Source organism: Lissotriton vulgaris, chromosome 4_1, assembly GCF_964263255.1.
Source record: "Lissotriton vulgaris chromosome 4_1, aLisVul1.2, whole genome shotgun sequence".
NCBI classification, from domain to species: domain Eukaryota; kingdom Metazoa; phylum Chordata; class Amphibia; order Caudata; family Salamandridae; genus Lissotriton; species Lissotriton vulgaris.
This window is the reverse complement of record NC_141691.1, coordinates 1,604,135,696-1,604,158,735: the sequence shown is the minus strand read 5'-3', so window position 1 is coordinate 1,604,158,735 and position 23,040 is coordinate 1,604,135,696.

Genomic DNA, 23,040 nt, shown 5'->3' with positions numbered 1-23,040 from the left:
ATTCTGTCCATCAACTGTTGTTTTTGCATTTGTCACCCCGAGTGGGATGGGTATGCTCAGACGTGAGTCCCATGCTCTCTACACCACTGGAGTCAAGAAATTCTGGCTGATGACGGCTGATAGCCAGAAACCGGTCCTATGATGCTTGATTCCGGTCCAGGAAAGACATGGCTTGGCAGTTCAGGCTGGACTGTTCCCATGAGGCACAGGATCAAGGCTGATTTGCATATGGCCATGTCTGAACTGGGGTGGTGTGGAGTGCAAAAAAACGATGGATGTAGGCCCAGATCTCTGTACTGGGATGAATATATGACATTGTTCTGCATTCTGTCCATCAACTGTTGTTTTTGCATGTGTCACCCCGAGTGGGATGGGTATTCTCAGACGTGAGTCCCATGCTCTCTACACCACTGGAGTCAAGAAATCCTGGCTGATGACAGCTGATAGCCAGAAACCCGTCCTAGGATGCTTGATTCCGGTCCAGGAAAGACATGGCTTGGCAGTTTGGGCTGGACTGTTCCCATGAGGCACAGGGTCAAGGCTGATTTGCATATGGCCATGTCTGAACCGGGGTGGTGTGGAGTGCAAAAAAACGATGGATTCAGGCGCAGATCTCTGTACTGGGGTGAATGTATGACATTTTTCTGCATTCTGTCCATCAACTGTTGTTTTTGCATTTGTCTCCCTGAGTGGGATGGGTATTCTCAGACGTGAGTCCCATGCTCTCTACACCACTGGAGTCAAGAAATCCTGGCTGATGACGGCTGATAGCCAGAAACTGGTCCTAGGATGCTTGATTCCGGTCCAGGAAAGGCATGGCTTGGCAGTTCGGGCTGGACTGTTCCCATGAGGCACAGGGTCAAGGCTGATTTGCATATGGCCATGTCTGAACTGGGGTGGTTTGGAGTGAAAAAAAAATGATGGATTCAGGCCCAGATCTCTGTACTGGGGTGAATATATCAGATTGTTCTGCATTCTGTCCATCAACTGTTGTTTTTGCATTTTGTCACCCCGAGTGGGATGGGTATGCTCAGACGTGAGTCCCATGCTCTCTACACCACTGGAGTCAAGAAATCCTGGCTGATGAGGGCTGATTTCCAGAAACCGGTCCTAGGATGCTTGATTTCGGTCCAGGAAAGACATGGCTTGGCAGTTCGGGCTGGACTGTTCCCATGAGGCACTTGGGCAAGTCTGATTTGCATATGGCCATGTCTGAACTGGGGTGGTGTGGAGTGCAAAAAAACGATGGATTGAGGCCCAGATCTCTGTACTGGGGTGAATGTATGACATTGTTCTGCATTCTGTCCATCAACTGTTGTTTTTACATTTGTCACCCCGATTGGGATGGGTATGCTCAGACGTGAGTCCCATGCTCTCCCACACCACTGGAGTCAAGAAATCCTGGCTGATGACGACTGATAGCCAGAAACCGTTCCTAGGATGCTTGATTCCGGTCCAGGAAAGACATGGCTTGGCAGTTTGGGCTGGACTGTTCCCATGAGGCACAGGGTCAAGGCAGATTTGCATATGGCCATATCTGAACTGGGGTGGTGTGGAGTGCAAAAAAACGATGGATTTAGGCCCAGATCTCTGTACTGGGGTGAATGCATGACATTGTTCTGCATTCTGTCCATCAACTGTTGTTTTTGCACAGGGCTAAAGGAGAAGCACCACAGGGCCTACCTGTTACATAATTGAACAAATATATCAGTATATGGTTGTCATTCCTAGAGCACTTCAACGATGCAATGGTGTGGCTACACTGGTTGAGTCAAGCCAGTGTTGGTTTTGATGCTTTATTAGGGTCAGAGTAGTGAAAACCAGCAATGGCCAAACAATGGTTCATGATTGATTTGCTTAAGAACTTTACCTTTCTAGAGTTGTTCACCATTCTAGCGGTCCTGCGTTTGTGGACAAAACGTTTCCCAAACCAGTACACCACATTTTAATCTAATAGGATGTCAGTTATAGAGTCCATTAACTTTCAACACCCTAAAGGCAAAATAGAACTGAGACTGCTTAAGGAACTAGTACTTAGTTGTTTGAAAAAAAATATTATTTTTAGAGTTAAGCAAGTCCCTGGTGTTTCAAATAACGCAGCCAGTGCCTTATCTCATTTTAAGTGGCAGGATTTCCCATGTTTTGATTCCGGGGAAGAAAAGGAAGCCACTACTTTTCTGGAGCAGTTATGGAGTCTTGGTGCTCTGCTAGACCTAGTTTCTGCTAGACTTGTGCCTAAAACAAAGAGGGATTTTCTGTCATACCTGGATTTTACTGCATGGTTCCCACAAGTAGAGTGTCTCTCCTTGAACATCTGGGCGGCATTTCTGCAGTGCATGCACAAGGAAGGACAAATGGCTGAAAAAGGCATCCCGACGACTAGGACAAGCAGGGGAAGATCCTTAGTGGCCTCCTCGTGGTTTGCAATTCGAAGTGTGATGTGGCATTATTTATGGTTGCTTTTTCCCTTGCCTTCTAGGGGCTTTTAGGATCTCTGCATTACAAACATGCATTTTTAGCTTGTAGAGCGCAACGGCTACCCCCGACAAAGGTGTCCCGGCGCTTGCAGCGGAGACTAAACAAGGTGAGGGCAAGTTGTTGGGTGCCATAATGCACTAAGGAAGGCTGAAGAGCCATGTCTTCAGGGCATTTCGGAAGGTAGATTCTGATTTGGCCTTTCTGATGTGTTCAGGCATGGAGTTCCACACGGTCGCGGTTCTAGCGGGGAAGGATCGTCCTCCTATCCTGGCTTTTGCAAATTGCGGAGTGATTAGGAGTTCACGATGATTCAACTTCAGGTTCTTTGTCTGATGAACTTTACATAGTCTCTTCCTTAGATAGTGAGGGCTAAAGTCATTGATTGCTCTGTAGGCAAGCGTCAGTGCCTTGAATTCTGTTCTTCTTTTAACGGGCAGCCAGTGAAGACTGCGTAAGTGAGGGGAAATGTGATGCCGTAGCGGGACGTTTCTGATAAGGCTAGCGGCTGCATTTTGTTTGGTTTGCAGGTTCCTAACCAGGTAGGCTGGCAAACCCAAGTACAGACTATTTGCATAGTCCAACTGCGAAGTGATCAGCGCGTGGACTATAGTTTTTATGGGTAGAAAACGAAGGAATCTAGGCCTATCTGGGTTCTGCACGAGAGGATGGTGTTGAATTTGAATCCCAGCTTTCTGGCAGAGGAGATTGGAAGAGGGGGAGGATGAAGTTGTGTAGGCCACCAGAGGACGGATTGAGAAGAGGAAGGCTGATTGAAGAACAATACCTCAGTTTTTTCCATATTCATCCTGAGACAGTTGTCCATCATCCAGGCTGATATGTCCTTGAGACACTGCTTAAAGTTTGTAAATGCAACCTCACAAAGATCTTTGAAGGAGAGCACAAGCTGGGTATCGTCAGCATACGAAATGACATTTACACTGTGTTGCTCTACAAGTGGGGCAAGGGGGCCAAGGTAAAAATTAAAAAGAGTTGGGCTGAGGGCTGAGCCCTGAAGGACTCCACAAAAATCAAGGTGCGCGGAGAAGAGATGTGGGGGTGCAGCTGTAGTCTCTGGGACCGGCCCTCAAGAGAGGAGCTGAACCAGGCTAAGGTGGTCCCCGTTACTCCCAACTGCCTGAGCCTGTATTGGAGGATCTTGTGAGACACCGTGTTGAAAGCTGCCGACAGGTCCAGCAGCACCAGGATTGCACAGCTACCTTTATCCAAGGTCTCCGGGACTGTTTCTGCTACTTCAAACATTGCTGACTCTGTGCTATATCCTGATCTAAATCCTGACTGGGAGTCATGGAGTAGTTTGTTGGACTCTAGGAAATAGGATAGCTGTTTCTTTACTTCTTTTTCTAGGATCTTAGCTGGTGCTGGCAGGGGGGAGTTGGGTCTGATTTTTTTCAGTATTGCTGGATCTGCATCCTCCTTCTTGAGGATTGGTTGAACGAGTGCAGTTTTCCAGATGGACGGGTAGGTGCCTGTTTTCAGAGATGAATTCCATAACCGGTTTAGTGATGGGTTAAGCAGTGGGGCTAGTAATTTGAAGAACCTGGCCGGACAGAGATCAGTTGGAGATCCGGATTTCGTTTTTTCCAGCTGTGTGAGGGAAGTGTTTGGGTTGAAAAGACTAAATTCCGACCATGGTGTGCTTGGTGGTTACGTCCCGGTGAATGAGGCGTAAATGTCTTGGATCTTCTCCTGGAAGACGAGACCGAAAGGTTTTCGCAGAGGGTGGCAGGGCCCAAAAAGGGCATACATGGGGGGAGACAATAGGGGCAATTTACCTGCTGGGGGAGGACTTAGTAGTTACCCTCTCTTATTCTAAGACAGATCAGCTGGGAAAGGGGCATCAAGTAATTCCGAGACAGACAGGGGAAGGGGGGGGGGGTTCTGTAGTTGCCGCAATATAAGAGTTTTGAAGCCTGTGGCCTGCTGACCTGTCTACTTCTCAACTAGTACACAGCAGCAGTGACCCTCTCACTAAGCATCAGTTTACCAGGTGCGGTCTATGGCACTTCAGGTGGCAGGCATAGATACCCTTATTTCAGCACCCATTGCTTCAGCATAGAAGCCGCTACTCCAGGGGTTGGATGGCCTATATGTAGGGACAGTTTAAAAGATAGGGAGATGAAAGTAGGATTGCTACAAGCATTTTGTTTGCCTTAAGCTGATCAAGGCGGCATGTTCAAAATAGCTTATGTTGTTTACTAATGGAGTATATTTTCCCTATAACTGTTTGCATTAAGTTACATAGCTCTAACCAGTGTATAGAGTCTTGGGCACTCTTTTGTGAGAAGAGCAGATTCAGCATTTAACCGATGTTGTGTGGCAGGGGCGGGCCTGCAGATGCACAGGGGCGGTTTAGGAGGGCTTTGCCACGAAAGTTTGCATCAACTCGCCAAGATGGTCGCAGGCAAAAGGCTACAGCCGCCTGTTATCATGATTCTTCACAAGACTGGTAATGATCCGGCAGTACTGAGCGAGGAGGGACCTCTGATTCACCTTCCTCAGGTTCATAAGGTGAGGCAAGGTGTCCGCCCTCTTTCTTACCTGGGCCCAACATCTGGAATTCCCTGCCTTCTTCTCCTGGGCTCTGTAACTCTTTTGAAAAGTTAAAAAATACTCCTGAAGATGTGGCTTTTCTAATCTGTTACCTTAGCCCTTTATGCTGTGCTGTGTAGGGACGCCCCACAGGGGTAGCCATGCGCTATATAAATCTGAATAATACTAAAAATAATAAATGAGAATACCTGGAGTGCTAAGACGTTCCCTGGGGTGGTATTCCTGACATAATCACAAACCTCAGTGAATGTGGAGCACAAACCCCTCCCCAGGGGCATCAACAAATATGTTAGGTGTTGAGACAGTGTTTGAAGAGGCTGCAAATACAGCCTTGCTGAGGATACTTTTCCATGGTTGCTTTAGTGGCAACCTGTATTTTCTCAGGAATTATGTGCTTCGTCCCCCAAGAGTAAGGGGTTCTTCGTAGAGTCATTTGCTGGCTTTTGCAGAGCAACGTTTTTCCTCAACATAGGAACTCGACCTTACCGGGTGATATGGATGGTCCTTTAGCCACCCGGGCCTGTGGTGGGGTAGACTCGAGGTTGGCCAAAAAGCAGGTAGACACTTTGGAATCAGGCATCACAAAGTCAAGTGAAATCTGGATAGATTTGGCTTTAAAAATGTCTCCCAGGGTGGGACTGGTGGTGGATGCTAGCCTACAGCGACTGTCCCTAGCCATTTCTGGGTACTCTCTGCACTGCCCTGGGGGTTTGGGGCTTGCACCAGGGCGCCGAGTTATGGTTCCGGTGCCCAGACCCATTTCCCAAAGTGGGCTGGGGGATCCCTCTTTAGGGCTGGCTCTGGCATAGTCTGTTAAGGGCTCAGTGTACATATTTCCCAAAACTACCTTGGTATTGGGGAGCAAGTAAGTTTGTTAAGTGAGAAGATACACTTGAGGGGCCCTGAGAGTCCCCTAGGAGCTCCGGGGCAATGAACTGATTCTATAACGGGCCAGCTAGGTGGTCCGCTAAGACTCTAAGGAATGTGAGGTTGGGTGATCAAATGTATAGTTTACACTCTCAAAAGCTGAATGTTGTTAAATGTTTGGATATGTAGAGCAATGTTTTTATCCTGTTTTCTTTGTTGAAAAAATTATACGGCTGAGAAACAGTTATTCGGGGGAGGGTGAGGGGGTGGTCTCTCCCACCTGTTAATTTTAGTATAAATAAGTGTGAAAGAAGGCGAGGGCTAGCCATGCAAAATGCATCAGATTACCACAACTGGGTCGTTTTAGGGACTCACTGAAATTTGATCGGTAATTATCAACATGAAATGCTGGTAAACCTACTCCTGCAAAATGGTAGGAAATGTAAGGGATTCCCTGCATGTTTCTTGGGGGGGGGGGGGGGGGGGGGGGGTTGTAAGGACGTGAAATATTTTCACTTCGGAATAAAAATAAAGGAAATGTTTTTATGCAAATTCACTAAACAATCATGCAGATATTCCACCCTACAGACGCCCCACATCAGTGGGTGCAGTGGAAGTGAAATATGTTTTTTTTTTCCTTTTAGGCACCGGGAAATTAACTGATTTACCAAGAGTCACAGGATGTTGAGCAAACGTCGAGACTCAAACCTGGTTGTCCCGTTCCAAAGTCTGCAGCTCCAACATTTACGCCACATCGTCCCATTATTCGAATTATTTACTCTTTTTCAGATTTTTTATTTACCCTTTTTTAACCAAGGCCTTCACTTAGTTGAACTCTGAAGTGGAACAAAGATGAATTGGTTGATGCTCTTCATGAGAGCGTTAATTTCTCTCCTCGTGCCACTTATGAAAGTAGGCCTGGCTGGCACACCATCCCCAGGGCTCCTGTATATTGTTACCTCAGTGAACTGGCAGACATAACCTCATCACAATCTGTTCTGTCATGTCTACGCCAAGGTTGGCTCGAGATGAGGCGCGGATTCCCCAAAGTGCATCTATTTACTCAGTGCCCACATCAGCTTCGTCTGATCACATCATTTCATGTTAAAATCCCATGCCACCTCAGAGGTGTCGAAAAAAGTATTTCCGCGCTCAAGAAAAAAGCAGTCCTGATAGATGTTCCTTGCGGAGGTATTTTGAAAGCTACTCAGACAAGGCAAATGCATACTTAATATAACGCTGAACGATTACAATCCCAGTGAAACAAGAGTTACATCATAAGTAGGGTTTACAGAAAATAATTGTCAATCAAGCTCAGCTTTCCTCTAATTGACAGAACCTGGTGATTGGAGGAAAACATCAAAAGCACCTACTGAAAAGATGAAACACCCTTTTGATAGACACATATAACGCTGGCCAAGACCCTTGACCATCCAGCTGCCCACGGGTCCCATCCACCTCTAGGAAGTCATTCAAACGTATTTCCTATATGCTGCAAGGCCAGTACAATGTTAGAGCCGATTTCATGGTGCAACCACTGTCTTTGTAAAGAGTCTCTTATTTTTACCAGGGCTGACTTCCACTCCGTCTATGCGGCAACAGGTTCCATTCATTGGTGTAATTTGACACGTGTACAGCTTGAACAACAAGGCCCCTTCTTTCTCATTTTTTTCTACGGGAAACCCGAACAATTTTGGGGTCTCTTGTAACAGAAATTATTCACCCATGTGAATTGATGTTATGGCCCACCTTCATCCCCTGATGATGAGTTCAACATAGTTTTTATTTTTGGTGTCAAAATTTGGCAGCGGCATGCTCAAAGTTGCCACCAGTGTCAAGTAATTGACCAAAAATGAAAATCTTATTGCACATTTGGCCGGATCAGAGCCGGTTGTATGACAGAACCATGACTTTTTAAACCTTCAATGACCTTAACAACGATGCCGGAACAACAAAGGCATCTTAACCACGAAAGTCTTTACAGCTACTTTATTTACCACGAATATGCCACTACCACGAAAATATACGTATTTTATAGGTAAGTATAAACCACTTTTATGTATATGTCTGTATGCATGTATGTATATATGCATTACCTACTGGCGGTCGCCAGTATGTAGTTATAGTTAGAACCTAGTTTCCATAGGAAAAGCATTTTTTGATTTGCTTATAACTTTGGCTTCGTTTGACGAATCTTCGCGAAATTCTCCAAAAAAAGGTCTATCTAGGTCAGCTCCTATCCTGAAAGTTTGGGGGTGATTCGTAAAGCGGGGGCTGAGAAAAAAGGGGGGCCCCAAAACGCGTTTTCCTCATGTTTATTTCCATAGGAAATTCCGCGACGGGCTACAGCCTGAATTGCTGAACAGAATTACCCCAAATTTGGCAGAAAGGTAGAGCTTGGTTCAGAAAGGGACCTTTTTTAAATGGTGTAAATCTGTTTAGTAGTTTTTGAGAAATTCAAAAAATAAGAGTGAAAAAATCAATTTCCCATAGGAAACTTTGCGCAAGGCTGCAGCCGCAACTACTGAAAGGAATTACCCCAAATTCGGCAAAAAAGGTAGTGCTTGAATCAGAAAGCTAACATTTTTTTAAATGGTGTAAATCCATTCAGTAGTTGCTGAGAAAATAGAAAAATAAAAGTTTTGCTATCTGGGCGGAGCCTCAGTCCAGTGCACGAGCTTCACTGTGATTGGCTGGCAACACTCCTAACCAGGAAGTGTTGGCAGCAATCTTGTGATTCGGTAGAAGCGAGTTATCAGAAAACAGAGAAACAAAGGTATAAAACCAGAGAAGATGGTAGGGTAGAAACCCCCTGACCCCCAAGGCATGCTTATGGGGTCTCAGAAAGACCCCAGGGCCAAAGCAAGCATTTTTATAAAATAAAAAAAATAGACGCAATTCGCCCTGGGGTCATGGGTTCCAGCGTTTTATTTTAATGAGACCACAGGGTGGGCTTGGTCTTGGGGGAATAAAAAAAAATTGCAAGGTCTCGCTGGGGCTGCGGGGGCCCACTGGGGTCCCCGTAGTCCCAGGGCTTCACTCATGTTGAGAGGGGTGTTGTGTGGCCCCTCTCCTGGAGCCCTCCATGTGCTTATAACTTTGGTGTCGTTTGACCAATGTTTATGAAATTTTCCCAAAAGTATCTCTTTTTTGATGAGCTCCTATCTTGAAAGTTTAGAGGTGATTGGTCAAGGGGGGTGCTGAGAAAAAAGGGGCGTCCTAAAAAGTGTGTTCTCAATGCATTTTCCATTGGAAACTTTAGACAAAACTGCAGAACGGAATTACGCAAATTTGGCAGGGAGAAAGGTCTTGGTCCAGAAAGCGCACTTTTGTAGAAATGGTGTAAATCTGTTCAGTCGTTTTTGAGATATTAAAGGAAAAAAATATATATATCTGGTCGGTGCCTAACTCCCGAGCACGAGCTTGCCTCTGATTGGCTGCTAACACTTCAAAGCAGGAAGTGTCCTCTGATTGCCTGCTAACACTTCAAACCAGGAAGTGTTAGCAGTCATCTTGTTCCTCGCATCGAGTGAAAATATAAAAGAAAGGTCCCGGGGGTAATTTAATATACCGGAGCTCTGTGTAATGATGATATGGACGCAATGAAGGTTTAAGATTCATTAGCAATAAAGGAGAAACAGGTGAGCGCCAGGCAGCACGACTTCCACTCCAGGAAACCTGTAGGAAGATAACCCTTTCACGCTCCCTGTGCCCAACATCACCACTTTGCAGCTATGCCTTTAGAAGCCAGTCCGTCGGCACACAGCTTTCTACCTTTGCAAGCTAGTATGCTGCTGTGCGTCTATCTCTGTGAGCTACTATGCTGCTGTTCCTTTGGGAGCAGACTGTCCATAGTTCTGCCTCTGTGAGTCGAGTGCACAGGCCGCAGTTGTCACTCTGCGAGCCTGGGTGCGAACTGTTCATAAGTCACACTATATGAGCTTTGTAAAGCCATTTTGTGATTCAGTCCATCAGCTGGCATCTGTCCGAGGCATTTCTGAAAACATACCGGAGCTCTTTCTGTGAGAGATACCCCTTTCACGCTGCGTCTCCCCACATTAGCAGGTATCGCACCCTCTTCCCACATCACCAGCATACCCCCCACAACCTTCTTGGGCCTAGAAGTGTCCCTCTGTGAACCATTAATAAGAAGATGCTTGTGAGGTTGGATAACTAAGAATCTTAGTCATGTATGGATTTACATATAAAATATTTTATTAAAAAAAACAACAACAAATAAAACTATGTACAGCCGTGACATGTCATCGCTGGACCATTTGTGAATCACAGCCTGCAAAACAGAAAGAAAGATAAGATGGTGCGTCATGCCTCCAGCAAAGGAGAAAGAGAAAGAGAGAAAGAGGGAGAGAGAGAGAAAGGAAGAAAGAGAGAGAAAGAGAGGAAGACAGAGAAAGAGTGGGAGAGAGAAAGAGTGAGATACAAGGAAAAGAAACAGTGTGAGAGAGAGAGGAAGAGAAAGAGTGAGAGAAAGGTGATGGAGCGGACTTTCAGAATTAATTCGGAATAATAGTTCGTGACAAATGAAACTCCCATGATTTTTATTTTATTAATGAGTGATGCATGATTTGCACGTTTGTACTGACTCAATCTAGAGTAATATGCACCAACACAAACACGCGGGTTTAATCATTTGTGCTCTTGTCATGTTCGTCATTCTGCTTTGAATAATACATTTATTTTGTCCTTTGTTTTGTCATATATTAACTGCGGCTGTTTTAAAATAATAGCATGTGCATTCTTTAAAATATGCTTCTGTTTATGTTATGCCGTCTCATGTGTTTGTTTATTTTTTTGTACGCAAAACTAGGTAACATAGTTTAATGGGTTAAATTTAGTAAAGGGGGTGGGTAACATAATTATCATTTCTTGAATTAATTATTGTCTAGTGTTTCCTTGCATACTAGACTCACGCTAAAAAGGCCTGTGGCCTATTTCTAAAATGGATGTCCAAAGCTTTGTCAAAAGTGGGCCTTGCACAGCAACGATTGAATGTGGAAATGTTTTTCCATATTAATTATTGGAGAATGGCTCGTAAACAAGGCTGTGTGGAAGCTAAGGACATTTGGTTCAGATTTCTTCATGGTCAAGGACAATTTTGACGCTCAGCGGTGGAAAAGCTTGGACAGACGAAGGAAGTCGTGTAAAGTTTTGTCAAATGTTACTACCTTCGGAAGCAAGCGACATGTAGAAATAATGAACTATGCCGCTCTTGAAAGAACGTGACTCTTGCTATGCGAGAGTCGGATGACTACATCAGGAGATGTCTTTTGACCAATCACATTATGTCTTGCTCGAATATTTGTATTCTTTTAGTTAGTTTTAGATAGGAAAAAAGTATAAGAATTGCCCCCTTGCTAAGAGCACCGTTCGTTCCTGTGCTCCAGAAATGCTGCCGGATTTTCGTTTCACGTAAGATCCTTTGAGACTTTACTTTTTCCATTTAGGTTTTCTTTAGCTAAGTTAGGGAATTAGGACTTTGGAGAAATAATTTAAATGTTTGAGCATTTTCTCATGTTGACTTTGGTTCGAACTGCTATGACAAATGTGCCTTTAATAAATAATTCTGCTTAATAAAAATTGCTAATAAAAGAGTTTTTGCAATAAAATCCATTTTGCTTGAAATAAATGTAATAAAAATAGATTTTGAAATGACAAGCTGGTCTTGTTTGTTTCCTTGAGTTACCATTAGTTAATCCATTGCCTATGATTGCGACTTAATTAAATGTCATTTATTATGATAGATTAATTAGGTCATAAGATTCAGAATGTCAAAATTCATGTCTCAGTCATTTATGGGCCTAGTGATAAATTTATAAATATGGTGAGTGATGTGGTGTAGAGTTGTATATATGAGGCTGAATTTCTCTTGACCTGCTGGATCAAATTCCTGGTAGCAGAGTCGGGTTACTATGGTAACATCTATGTTACATGGTAATTACATAGGATACATGTTTAACACATGTTAAGATTTGTCTAGTTGTTATTTGTTGTTGAAAGGTTTTTTCCAGCAGTGTGAAAAGCCTATGTGCCGGCAGAGTAGTGTGACAGGTGAAGTTACACAGTTCATTTGTTCTGTTTCAAATTAGTGGTACAGAAATATCACTAAGTGTTGTGGACGTACAACACAAGTTTAGGGATTTAGATATGACAGTTTGCATGAATATTGAGGTTTGCCTATGAAATCGTAACTCCGAGTATAGGGACTAGGAGCCTGTTTTAAAACTCGTTGTGAAAAGAGTAGTAGGATTTTTCCGAGCTTGTGTGAAGGGTGAGGTAGCATTGTCTATTCTTACTGGCAAATCAGGAATTCTATTGGTTGGTTAAAGTCCTACCGAAGATTTCATGTTTGTATGAATAGGTTTTTCTCGTATGAAAGCTGAAAAATTGTTTTTGTGAAAATAGCGTCGTCTATTTCACGCAAGTGAATTCTTGAATGTTTGATAAAACTATCACTTTGTGTAGTGAAACGGACAAATGGTTTGTTTTTCTGTGGTTATTAACTGAAATTCTTCGAAAAGAATTGTTTAAAATGGCGCTGTGAAAATATTTTGTAAAGGAGGGGTGAGTTTTACGGAGTGACACCGACACGCGCAGCTTCGCTGCAGCGGCAGTGTACGTCACAGGGTTCGCGCTGTGATTGGTTGACATACGTCACAGCAAGTACGCTGATTGGTTCATGTGATCAAACTGAGCCGTTAGCTGATTGGTCATTTCTGAAAACTGGTTTCTATTGGTTGAGCAAGGTGGTGACGTAGCTTAACCTGATTGGCTTGTTGGTGAGTTTCGCGCACGGATTGGTCAGAGCAGCGGAACAACGGAAAAATATTTACGATGTTTTCTAAATTATACGATTTGATTTTAAACATGAGTAATTAGTATAAGGAAGAGAAAAAGTCTTCATGGTTTCAAAAAATTAAAAATGTATTTAATCCTGACAGGAAAATTAAAACGTGTGGTGGAAAATGACTTCATAAGTATAAAACACCCGCAGCATATATGGAAGGAGAATATGGTTATCATACTGTTCTCTGGTTTGAAAATTGGATGCAATACACTAGGGGAGATGGTGTTTTAGCCTGGCCGGAGGATGGGTCATTTAATGATAAAGTTCTAAGGAACTTAAGAGATAAAATGATGGGTCTTTCACCAAGACCCAGACCCACTCAATTTGAAGCTTTAGTTGAATGGGAAATTGAAATGATGGAGCTTGAGCGAGAAAATTGGGGAACACCAAGAAGCTTATATAAAGAAACCCATCAAGATAAAGTGCGATGTTGGAGAAAAGGTGACATGCAGGAAGGATTATATCCGGTATTAGAAATGGTTGTAGAATCAGGTCAAAAGAATTCTCAAGAAAAGGGTCAATTAGATCAAGAATTAGATGATGCAGTTTTAGAGGATATGTTAAATAGTCCTCCGCCCTATCAACCAGGTTGTTCACATTCTACTCCAAGGAGTGTTTCGGATATTTCTCCTAGTGCGCCTAGGGAAATTGAAGATTCACCCAGATTTATGAAATTACCTGTTAGAGGGAGATCGAAAATTCGAACAAATTCTCCAAGAGAAAACTCTAATTCGAGAAATAATTTCCCAAGAAATAACAAAAAGACATTACCTGAGGAAATTCCAAATATAACAGATTATTTTAAAGCAAAGGGAGAATTAATTCAACAATTAACAAAAGGCATGGAAGCAGTGACAGTTCCAGTTACAATTGGTCCTGTTGTACCAGTTTTTGATCAGAGTGAGAACAGACATTCTGTGATAGTGAATCCTTTAAATGCAGAAATTCAGAAAGTGGCTGAAAATTTTTATTCTGAGTTAACAGAGATTCGTAAAGATAAAACAATGCCAAATGTAACCTTAAATCAAGGATTGTCAAATGTCACACCATCAGTTGCAGAATCAGATTCTGGCTCTGTAAATAGAACAGATTTAACACAAGTTCCTGAGACAAAACAACTTGATGGTGCAAAATTAAAAGCAGATTTAGAAGAATTAATTATTGGCACAATTGGTACTGACTGTTTGAAGCAATATCAGGATGATGAACTGCTTTTTATTTGCAAAAGTATTTAGTGGAAAACCAAGAATAAATATGAACAATTTGAAGAGGTGGCTGCTGAATTGGAAATAGATTTAACTCGCCAGAAGCAATTACAAAAGCATTACAGAGTGGATTTTTCTGAAAAAGACATAGAAAATTTTAATACTACATGCAGAATAACTCATATAAAAGAATTGATTGTGTTCTTAAAAAGATTAGGTGATTTAAGTAAATGGAGAGTTAAATGGACAAAGAAGAGAGAAGAAGAAAAGAGAGACAGGGGAGAAGTTTTTGGTGAATTTCCAATGTGGGAAATAGCTGGTGGGGATTATGTTCATGTTCCCAGGACAAGACAGGATATATTACTGTTCACGAATGATTTTCCCCGGCTGAGAGGAAAGCCAGTGGAATGGTATCGACAGGTTGACAGATTTATTAAAGTTTCTAAAGTTCTGTGGATTGTTATTGATGGTTTCTTTGACATTGTTGTCCCGTCAGATCTTTGGACAGAATGTAAAATTTCTGTGGGTTGGCCGAAGGAGGAACCACTGCGGCATAAAGTAACAGGCGCTCCTTCAGACATTGTCATGGATTTCTATGACAAAGTAATTGTTTGGCTGAAAGACAAAATTCCTGCAAAAGAAGTAGATTGGGTTAAAATTGACAGAACTAACCAGGACCCAAAAGAATCAGTTCATTCTTATTATGAAAGATTGCTCCTGGTATTTAAACAATACAGTGGCTATGAAAAATTAAGTGAAAGTGACATGAGCCCCTTCATTTACAGGTTTGTTTATGGCCTGAGACCTGAAATAGGGGATATGATTAGGACTGGAATTGTGGGTTGGCAAGCACTTTCAGTTGATGACATCCTGAGAAAGGCAAAATATTGCAGTGATGCGTTAAATGCAAAACAAAACAAACTCAAGGGAAAGGCAATGTGGGCACAAGTGAAGGTAGCTGAGCAGCAGATAGCAGCATTAGAAAATAAAAATTTTCAGCAGAACCAGAATCCAGGCAAGTTTAAAGGGAACTTTACAAATAAGCCAAAATTTAATATAAATATTGAAGAGCTAAAACAAAAGCTACCTTGCTTTAATTGCGGCGAAATTGGACACTGGAAGCGTGAGTGTAAAAATCCGCCCAGAAATTAAAAAAATACATCATTAAATCCACAGATGCAGAGTGAGATAAATCAACAGCAACAGCTTCAGCGACAGTTAAATGAAATAAGTCAGCAGCAACAGCTACAGCGACAGTTAGCGAATCAGCAGAACCAATTGATTCAGCAAAATCAAATTCCACAGCCACCTTTGCCAAATTGCATGAATACACAGAGAAATAGTCCAGAGACGGGTTTCTGCGGAGCTGAACAAGTAAAAAGATCGCAAAAAGTAAATGTGTCAAATGTCTCTCAACAATTTTGGTTAAAAGAAAACGAGAGCAGTGACTCAGAGGATTACTTATGACGGTGCCTGAGGGGGGAAGAAGAGTGTGTGTTTGGAGCCACTCTTGAGGTAGATCAGGCAGGTCCATTTGTAAATAGTAAGGTGAATGACAAAGATATCACTTTTCTTGTGGACACTGGTGCTACCCGTTCTACTGTTAGATCAGTGGAAATTGAAAATCTTCCTCTCTCGGGTGATTCTATCCAGGTAGTTGGTGTAGCTAATCAGCAGATTAAAACGAATCTGACAAAACCTGTAGATGTAGAAATTGTAAATTACAAAGACAAACACAGATTTGTTGTCTGTAACAGCAGTCCTGTTAACCTATTAGGTCGGGATCTGTTATGTAAAATGAACTGTAAAATTTACTGTTCACCAGAAGGTATTGAGCTTCAAACTTTAGAAGAAGATGGGTTGTACAAATTAATGGTTGATGGAGAAAATAAAATGTTTCCTGCTTTTGATAAAAATAATTTACCAGAAGAACTAAAAGAGACAGTAAATCCGAAGATTTGTGATTTGACTGGTGATGAAATGGGTTTAATGAAACATGTAGACCCAGTAAAAATTACTGTGAGACAGGGAATAGATTTTCCAAACATTCCTCAGTACAAAATGAAACCTGAAACAATTGAAGGTGTAATTCCCGTTATTGAAAAATTTATTAAGCAAGGAGTTTTGAAAGAAATTGAGAGCAGCCCGTCTAATTCACCGATTATGGGTATTAAAAAGCCAAACGGAACGTACAGAATAGTTCAGGACCTGAGAAGGGTTAATAAGATAGTCCTTCCTTTCTGTCCAGTCATACCAAATCCAGCGGTAATTTTATATCAGATTCTGCATGATGCAGAATGGTACCCAGTCATTGATCTGTGTAATGCCTTCTTTACAATTCCATTGCATCCAGATAGCCAGCAAATTTTTGCATTTCGGTTCCAGGATCGCATATTAGCATGGTGTTGTATCCCTCAAGGGTATACTGGGAGTCCATCTATCTTTAATCAGTTATTGAAAAAATCCCTGGAAGATTTAAAGTTACCTGGAGAGTCAACATTAGTCCAGTATATTGATGACCTCCTGATTGCAGGAAAAACAAGAGAAAATTATGTGACTGACACCATTACACTTTTGAATCGCTTGGCAGATGAAGGGCATAACGTGTCACCTGCAAAACGACAGTTTTGCAAACAAGAGGTTAAATACCTTGGTCACAGAATTGCAAAAGGAATTTGACAAGTGACAATTGAGAGAATAAAAATGATTCGAGCAATACAGCCACCAACAACTCAAAGACAGATCAGGATGTTTCTAGGTATGGTTGGTTATTGTCGCCAATGGATTTGTGGGTTTTCAGTAATTGCGAAACCTTTACAAAGATTAACAAAGGCAGACATTAAGGACCTGATTGTTTTGACAAAAACAGAATTGGAGGCTTTTGAAAAGCTAAAGAAAAGTCTCTGTGAAGCACCAGCATTGGGTATGCCAGATTATGATAAGGAATTTGAACTGTTCTGCAGTGAAAGGGAAGGTTGTGCTTTGTCAGTTCTTATTCAGAAACATGGAAAGATGAGAATAGCAAGCTATAGCTTACTTTTCAGCTGTTCTTGACCCTGTTGCAAAAGCATTGCCAGGTTGCTTAAAAGCAGTGGCTGCAACAAGTGTAAGTCTTGAGCAAAGTGAAGGAATCATAATGGGGTTCCCTATAAAAGTATATGTACCTCATTCAGTTGAAACACTTCTTACCAGAAGTAAAACACAACATCTGTTAAGCAACAGATTGACGAAATATGAGAAAGTTATTCTGGGATCAGATAATGTATCTATTGCGAGATGTCTTAATCTCAATCCAGCTACACTTTTGCCAGATAATGTGACTCCTGATGATGATGATGTAGAACATGAGTGTTTGGATGTTTTAGAATACTGTACCAAACCCAGAAAGGACATTAAAGATGTGCCTTTACCAGAGTCAGACATTGTTTACTTTGTTGATGGCTCTTGTTTGAGAACAGATGAGGGCATTTTGAGAGCAGCATATGCAGTCTGCACAGTTTCTGAAATAGTTGAAGGTTCAACTCTTGAAGGAATTCATTCAGCACAAATAGCAGAATTAGTTGCTTTAATTCGTGCTTGTGAAAAAGCTGCAGGGAAAAAAGTTACCATAGTGACTGACAGTCAGTATGGATATGGCGTGGTCCATGATTATGGGCAGCTCTGGTCTCAAAGAGGTTATTTAACCTCTGCAGGGACTCCAATCAGAAACACAAAATTAATCAAAAGACTGATCGATGGCATTCAATTACCAGAAAAAATAGCTGTAGTTAAATGTGGTGCTGATAAAAAAGGTCAAGATTACATTACTAAAGGAAATTCTTTTGCAGATGAAACTGCACGATACTGTGCAAAGAAAAATCTTTCACTTAATCGGGAAAGGGACAATGAACATGTAATGAACTCTCTCTTGCTAATATCTGTGGTAGAAACATGGCACGGAGTAAAGGACTTACAAGACGAGGCTGATGAGGAGAAAAACACATGGCTCAAGGAAGGTTGTAGACAGCAGGAGGAAGATGGAATTTGGGTTTACAAAGATGGAAGACCTGTTATGCCTAATTGCATGATTGCTGACATGGCACGAATGTACCATGGACCAGGTCACATAGGAAGAGACACAATGATCAGACAGTTCAGGGAGACTTGGTATAATCCAAAATTTAGGGTTATTGGAGAGTCGCTTTGCCAACGTTGTTTGATCTACCAGCAAATCAATCCGAACAGAAAAACAGTTGTAAGCATGGGAACCATAGATCGGAAGGGTGGTCCTTTTACCAGGTTACAAATGGATTTCATTGACATGCCACAACACAATAAGCTCAGGTATGTGCTTGTGATTGTCTGTTTGTTTTCAAGATGGGTGGAAGCTTTCCCAACTCGTCACAATGATTCAATCACTGTGGCAAAATTGCTTTTAAGGGAGATCATACCTAGATATGGTTTTCCAGTAACTATTGAAAGTGATTGTGGTAGACATTTTGAAAACAGACTGATTGAACTAATTTGTGAAGCATTTGGGATCAAACAAAAGCTACACTGTGCTTACAGACCAGAAGCATCAGGTGTTGTGGAGCAAATCAATGGCATAATTAAAATCAGAATTTCAAAAATGTGTTTAGCTACAGGAATCAAATGGACTGATGCTCTTCCACTTGTTTTGATGTCTTTGAGAAGTACTCCAGATAAGAAAACAGGTCTTAGCCCTCATGACATTCTCATGGGAAGAGTAATGAGACAGGCTTATATTCCAGTTGGAAAGTTGCTAGCAATTAATGACAGTGCAATTTTAGACTACTGTAAGCAACTCTCTGATGTAGTAACCTCTGTATTCCATCAGGTGGGAACAGATGTGATTTCAAAAGAAAAGGAGCAGGCTCCTGATCCTTTGCCAGGAGACTGGGTCAGAACAAAGGTTCATCGGAGGAGGAACTGTTTGGTACCCAGGTGGCAGAAAGCAAGGCCAGTGATTTTGGTCACAACTAATGCCGTTAAGTGCAGAGGTTTGAAAAGGTGGGTGCATGCAAGTCATACCATTCGTGTACCTGCACCTGATAACCCTGACGAAGACAGTGACGAGACTACAGCAGATTCAGATTCAGAAGAAGAAGAACCTGAAAATCCAGATTCTGAAGATCGACATCTGAAAAATTCAGAGGCAGATCAAGCATTAAATGAAAAAGTTCTAGACATCGTTGTTGTTGATTCGGATAATGAGAAGATGTTCTAGAAAAGAAAACTGAAAAAGAAACTGTGTCAGAAGAGATTCAAGATCAGGAGAGTATTGAAACGCAGATTGGAAGCTCTGAAAGCAGGAACGGGAAATCTGGAACTGGGAAGTTAGAAGTAATTCCAGAAGAAGAAGATGAATTGCCAAGTACCAGCTACAGAGACGTTGTTCCTAACGGAGTGAAGCTACTGAGTAAAGAAGTTCCTAGATACAGAATTGAAATCTCTGAAACTGATTCGGATGACAGTGATGAAGAGTCTGAAATAAGAAAATTCAGAAAAAGAGCTTGGAAAGCTGAGTGTAATGAAATTGAGCCTAAGAAGAAACTCTTGAAAAAAGGTGATGTTTGGCCAAAGGAGGATTTGAAATTCAAATTAGTCAACAAATCAAAAGAACAGATCAACGAAATTACTAGTCAAAAAGGTGAAGCAGACAAAAAAGAACAACTTGGAAAGAAAATTGAAGTTATTAAAAGGAAAAGCAAGAGGCCATTGAAACCTAATCAAAAGTATAAATCTCCGGAGTGGGCCTATATAATAATCCCACCAATAGTTGAGGTCAGCACCAGTAGTCAAGAGGATTTGGAAGAAAATAGTGACAATGTTTGAGATTTAGTTACAGTGGAGGTTTGCTTTTGGCATAAGGCTGAAGAAATTGTGTTAGGTGACACAAGGTCGAAGAAATTGTGTTAGCTGAATACTTGTATGGACGCAAGGTCGAAGAAAAGTTGTTAAAGGGTTTCTAAAAAATCTTTTTAAAGGGTAGGGTGTGTTTGGTGTGTTACATACTAATTTAGTAAAATTTCAAGTTTTATTTCGAGTTTTACATTTTTGTTTTGTTTTGGTTGAGTAAAGATGCCTAATGCTGATAATTCTAGGTGTGCAATTTTTAGAAGATGTTGCAAAATGTCTTCTATTTGTGTTATTTTAATTATTTTAGTTTGATTAGTTTTAGCAGTTATTTTCCCTTTTGGCATTGATAAGGATTATAAAATAAATATGACAAGCAAAGCTGAATCAAAACAAGCTGATCATGATGTTGTAGGCAAAACTAACAGAATTATTGAGCATAAACCAGATGTCCATCAGGACAGATCTGTTGGAGATTTTTCTACTAATTCATTTTCCAGACTCCTATCGGAGTATGTTAGAGTCATGGTGAAGTAGTGTGGCTCACTGGTTAGAGGCGGCAGACCCGAGAGCAGAGGACGGCCCGGGACCAGGGTTCGATTCCCGACGCGGCAGGTTTCTGGACCAGGGTCAGCGGACTCGATAATTCTCTCGCCTCGGTGCCCACTCTGATCAGCGATCACACTCGGCAACTCTGGGTACTAGCTTGCCTCATCTTCACTAACGGCCCCCCCAGACCGCCGGGGATGCCTGGTCTCACCCTGGAGATACCCATTAAGGGACCATCTCTCAGGGAAGCCAGGAAGGGTTTTGCAGCGGTCAAAGCGCGGAGGTACCCCTTCGGGAGTGATTCCTGCGCTATATAAGCACATAATTAATTAAAATTAATTAATTAATGGATGTTAAGGATTGCTATGTATGTGTTAAGCTTCCTACTTCAGTTTCTGAAGGGGTCAAGTATAATATGCTTCCCCTTACTTATGGAATAACATGCAGTGTTATATCAAGCTTGTTTTATCAAACTGGTCGCCTGGAATATTATTATTCTGATTTCGATGAGATCTTTGCTAACTTGAAAGTTGTGCATAGTCTTAACAAAGTTAGGCCTGCTAAGCAGATGAGGGAATTTTTCCTGGTAACAAATGAACTTACCTATGAGTACGCATACAAGAATAATTTAACTTGCAAAATGAGGGATGAAGAAAGATCTTTCCTTGATCAGGATGAGGAGAGGAGAGCAATTTATAAGAGGAATGAAATGCTGAAACAAACTAAATCCAAGTTTTGACAGATTGAGGACGATAAACTTAATGGTGAAAACAGATTTGCTGCTATTCATATAGATGAACCAGTTAGTGGAAAGCTTTGCATTAGAAGAGATAATACGCTTTACGACAACTATTTTGTCAGTGCTAGCCAATGTGAGGACACCTACCGAATTATAGGGGGTTGGGGATTTAAAGGTGGTAAAGACCCAATTTTCCCAGGAATTTATTTTGTTTGTGGAAATAAAGCATATTTCAGTCTTCCTGACCATTGGTATGGCACATGTTACCTTGGTCTTGTCTTTCCTAAAATTTTTCATGTTGACAGAAATGGAGAAGGATCATTTGAAATTGGCAAACACCTGAATAGATTCAAAAGACAAAGCTTTTCGGAAATCATGGGAGATATATTTGGCGCAATAATTCCTATGGTGGGAATTACCCTGAATGCAATTAAAATCAGAAAGGTTTCCACAATTGTTGACAGATTGTCCACTGATACTGCAGGTGGTTTCCAGTTGGTCAGAGCTCATTGCTACCAGAAGCATGGTTATGCAAAACCGGCTTGCTTTAGACATCCTTTTAGCAAAAGAGGGAGGAGTCTGTGGGATTTTGCATGTTCAGCATTGCTGTACATATATCCCAGATAAAAGTCAGAACATTGAATTACTAATTAAGAATATAACAGAATTTCATTCGGAAATAGAACCCATGGAAAGTGACAGTTTTTCTGAACGTTTGGCAAAAAGATTTGGGGCAATCAAGGAGTGGTTTGCTGACATTGGCAGTTCAATCATTGGCAAAGTGTTTTACCCTGTAATAGTTATTGTTATAGTGACACTTTTGTTAAAAATCAGTTGTATGATTCACAAGAGAAAGAAGCATGTGAGGGCGAAAAAGAGGATTTATAAACTCAGAAAAGCTCAGGAGAAGGAGATAGAAATGGATGAGATCCGCAGGGCTCAATATGAGAGTTCCAGACAGATTGATGAAACAGGAGTTTAGATTTACTAATACAGAGAGAGATCATTATATGACATTTCTAAAAAGTAAAATTTTGTATAAATTTTTGGGTTGTATTTGGTGATTTTTAAATCACCAGATGAGGGAGTTGATGGAGCGGACTTTCAGAATTAATTCTGAATAATAGTTCGTGACAAATGAAACTCCCATGATTTTTTTTTTATTAATGAGTGTTGCATGATTTGCACGTTTGTACTGACTCAACCTAGAGTAATATGCACCAACACAAACACGCGGGTTTAATCATTTGTGCTCTTGTCATGTTCGTCATTCTGCTTTGAAGAATACATTTATTTTGTCCTTTGTTTTGTCATATATTAACTGCGGCTGTTTTAAAATAATAGCATGTGCATTCTTTAAAATATGCTTCTGTTTATGTTATGTTGTCTCATGTGTTTGTGTTTGTTTATTCTTTTGTACGCAAAACTAGGTAACATAGTTTAATGGGTTAATTTTAGTAAAGGGGGTGGGTAACAGAATAATTATAATTTCTTGAATTAATTATTGTCTTGTGTTTCCTTGCATACTAGACTCACGCTAAAAAGGCCTGTGGCCTATTTCTAAAATGGATGTCCGAAGCTTTGTCAAAAGTGGGCCTTGCACAGCAACGATTGAATGTAGAAATGTTTTTCCATAATAATTCTTGGAGAATGGCTCGTAAACAAGGCTGTGTGGAAGCTAAGGACATTTGGTTCAGATTTCTTCATGGTCAAGGACAATTTTGATGCTCAGCGGCGGAAAAGCTTACACGGACGAAGGAAGTCGTGTAAAGTTTTGTCAAATGTTACTGCCTTCGGAAGCAAGCGACACGTAGAAATAATGAACAATGCCGCTCTTGAAAGAACGTGACTCTTGCTATGCGAGAGTCGGATGATTAGTTAGTTTTAGATAGGAAAAAAGTATAAGAATT